Raw genomic sequence first — 3,875 nt, forward strand, 5'->3', positions numbered from 1 at the left:
GTATCTAAACATAATAAAAGCAATATACATCAAACCAACCGCCTACATCAAATTAAATAGAGAGAAACTCAAAGCAATTCCACGAAAATCAGGAACAAAGCAAGACTGTCCACTCTTTCATATCTATTCAACATAGTTCTTGAAGTTCTAGGTAGAGCTATAAGACAACAAAAGGGGATCAAGGAAATACAAGTTGGAAAGGAAGAAGTTGAATTTTCATTATTTGCAGATGATATGATAATATACATAAGTGACCCCAAAAACTCTACCAGGGAACTCCTATAGCTAATTGATGCATTCAGAAACATGGCGGGATACAAGATCAACTAAAAAAAAATTGATAGCCCTCCTATATACAAATGATAAAGAAGCTGATAAAGTAATCATTGAAATCACCATTCCCGATAGCTACAAATAATATAAAATATTTTTTTAGTGACCAAAGAAGTGAATGACCTGTTTGACAAGAACTTTGGATAAAGAAATTGAGAAAATATCAGAAAATGGAAAGATCTTCCATGTTCTTATATGGGTAGAATCAACACAAAAATGGCAGTCCTACCAAAAGCAGTCTACAGACTGTGGAGCCACTGACATTGAGACCAGGATTTATCCCTACTGCTTGTACTTGTTGTTTGGAACCTATTCTTTCTGGAAGAATATCTTGTTCAGTCTAGATATAGTGGGGAGGGCCTTGGTCTTGCCTCAAAGCAATGTATTTGACATTGTTGACTCACCATGGGAAGCCTTACCCTCCCTGAGGAGTAGTAGGGCATGGGATGGAGTGTGGGGGAGAGGGAAGGTGGAGGGAACAGTGGAGGGGAGAGAGTGGGAAATGGATTTTGCATGTAAAATGAAAAAATAGTTTTTTTAAAGAAAATTTTTTTTAAAAAAAAAAAGAGTAACAAGGACAAAAATGTAGCAAACAATAAAGCATGGTCCCACAATTTAATCTCTTATCCTACCTCTAGAGCATGACCAGGGCCTTCAGCTTTTAATCTCAAAAACATTCCCTATACCTACAGCTTCAGCTTCTGTTTTGTTTTGAAGAAATTTGTTTGTCCTCGGTACATTGAATAACTTATAATAAGTGCCTGTTCATTTCAAGGACCTTAAAGTACTAACTATTATTAAGGCCAGGGTGTCCTGGAATTTAACTTACTGGTAGCAAACTGCTAGTAAAATATTTTAATAAAAAATAACCTTAAGTGCTTGAATTCAGCAGTTCATTCTTATTTCATCTTCTTTGCAAACAAAAACTTTCACTTACAGTAGAATCATCTGAAATTTAGAGACAAAGATATTAACATGAGAGGCAAGTCAGAGTTTCCAGTGGGAAAGAGAAAAACTTGCAGAAACTAATTGCAAACACTCAGAAGAAACTCTAAGATGAATAATAGAATGTTAGAATAAAGAAGGGCTGTGACTTATGAGATGAAAATGTCATGACCAATGCCAGTACTGCATTGGTCTTATGAAATAGGACCACATTTAAAAACCCAGTAATTGAGGTTTTTTGTATCAAGGTACTGACAGACAGACATGGGGCATTTGAGATAGACCTGAAAATAGAATACACTGCTGAGTAAGCATTGAAAACACGTTATAGACAGGGCTTTGATCATGTCCATTCACACATAGTATAATTCTAGGTGAATATTATTTTAAGTGAGATGCCGTACTAGATGGTTTTGTGTCAACCCGAAACAAGGTAGAGTCATCAGAGGAAGGAGCCTCAGTTGAGGAAACGCCTCCATGAGATCCAACTACAAGTCATTTTCTCAATTAGTGATCAATGTGGGGAGGGCCCAGCTCATGATGGGTAATGCCATCCCTAGGATGGTGTTTGTGGGTTCTATAGAAAAGTAGACTGAGCATGTCAGGGAAAACAAGCCAGTAAGCAGCACTCCTCCACGGCCTCTGCATCAGTTTCTGCCTCCAAGTGCCTTCCCTGCTTGAGTTTCTATCCTGACTTCCTTTGGTGATGAACAGCAATTATTAAACCCTTTTCTTCCCAACTTGCCTGTTGGTCATGGAATTTTGCTGCAGCAATAGGAACCCTAACAATGACAGATATGAAGTGACTATAGAAACTATTCGGTGCCAGTAAAATTATTCATATGGTAAAGGTAATTGTGGAATGAAGAAGTCTCTTCCATCTCAAATATGTCCTTATAAAATAGATTATGTAGTAAGCCGATAAAGAATCAAAGTTTTTAGAATAGCATTTTTTATACCCTTGGCTCCCAAAGAGACAAGACAAAAAGACGTCATTTGAGGTGAGTTTCTAAAGTGCGGACAATCTGAATAACTATGTGGAAAAGTCAAACAAGTCATTATTAAGGAAATGTATAGAATGAATTAAAATGGCAGAGGAGAGGTGAGGTGAGTGCTGTTTCAATACGCCATGGAGGAAACTCTGGCTGCTCTGAGTGGGATGGAAGGAGTGAGCAGGCAAGAACAGACAGGAGGGTCATATGCCAGGTATAAAGTGGATAAGATAAGGTGGGGAAATGGATCTGTGGGACAAACTGGGCAGAAGAGGGTGAGGAATACTAGAGTCAAAGAAGATTCCTGGACTTAGGAGACAGGACTTGGTGAACAGATTGTAGTGTCCATTTTTAAGAATCAAAAATCTGTTTGGAGATATAGAGTTTTTGTTAGTACATGTTAAATTCAAGATTCCTGTTGTAACAGGAACTATTAAAGAAGAAGATGGTTGTCAGTTTAGACATAGAATGGTTGGTTACAAAATATTCTGAGTTTAACATCATTAGAGTAGATGAGATTATCCTAAGAAAGGCTGGGATACCTAAGACAAGTCAAGGGGTCAACTTTAGGAGTCTCTGGAGCTAAGGAGTACTCTAAATTCTTGATTAAATTCTGTAGAAGGAAGAACAGGCACGGTAAATTGCTACACTATGGTTAATTGGAACCTGTGTGTACATAGTAGCTACTTAACATTCCATTGTGTCTGACTTCATATTACATGTTTTGTAGGTACAGCACAATCATGTCAACACCTGTAGGAATCCTCACCCAGGCATCAACCCCCAGCTCACCCTCCACCTCTTCCTGCCCCCATTCCCCTCAGGAGCCCAGGGTTCCAATCCTCCTTCCAAATTCCAGTCACCCCTACCCCATCAGAATCTTTTCCCAAGACCAGGGATGGAGGCTGAAAGACCCCAGGAAGAAGAGGATGGTGAGCAGGGTTCCCCAAAAGATGATCAGGGCTGGCCTCCTGTGAACTCCACCACTCAGCCTTGGCAATCTGTTCCTCCCTCCCCTCCTCCTCCAAGAACCAGACACACAGCCCTGGCCGGTCTGGCTCCCTGCTCTCCCTGCAGTCCCAGCTCCTTCTCGACCAGGTGGCTGAGGCCCAGAGCCACCGCCTAGAGGATCAGAGGGCCACCTTCCACACTCCTCAGGTCTCCCCAAGCCTAGACCCAACCCCACCCCGGATTCTCGAGGACAAAGAACAGCTCTACAGCACCATCCTTAGTCACCAGTGCCAGCGGATGGAAGCCCAGCGGTCAGAGCAGCCACCCCATGCCCACCCCACCCACCTCCGCCCTCCAGGGGACAGGAGCTCCTGAAGCTGCTACTGAGCGTTCATGGTGGAGGTCGAATGGAGGAGCAGAGATCCTGGCCCCCTCCACAAACCTGCTGAGACCTGAACTCCCAACCAGCCCTTCTCTCTGGGACTCAAAGCTCAGCTACCCGGCAGGCATGTGTTCAAGCCTGAGGGCAGGGGTACCAGAAACCAGAGACTAAAGACTCGGCAGTATTCAACACCCACTTTCCCAGGGAACTGGATTTGGGAAAAGTACTCTAATCTTGAATATAAGCAAGGTAGCATAGATCTAGCTCCTTAA

General features: G+C 42.1%; 1 pseudogene; it reads left to right on the top strand.

Moving 5' to 3' along the window:
• Positions 1 to 3,168: 3,168 nt before the first annotated feature.
• LOC101996655 lies at positions 3,169 to 3,670 on the top strand (annotated as a pseudogene).
• Positions 3,671 to 3,875: the final 205 nt, after the last annotated feature.

The sequence above is a fragment of the Microtus ochrogaster genome, chromosome 5, assembly GCF_000317375.1.
Source record: "Microtus ochrogaster isolate Prairie Vole_2 chromosome 5, MicOch1.0, whole genome shotgun sequence".
Classification (NCBI taxonomy): Eukaryota; Metazoa; Chordata; class Mammalia; order Rodentia; family Cricetidae; genus Microtus; species Microtus ochrogaster.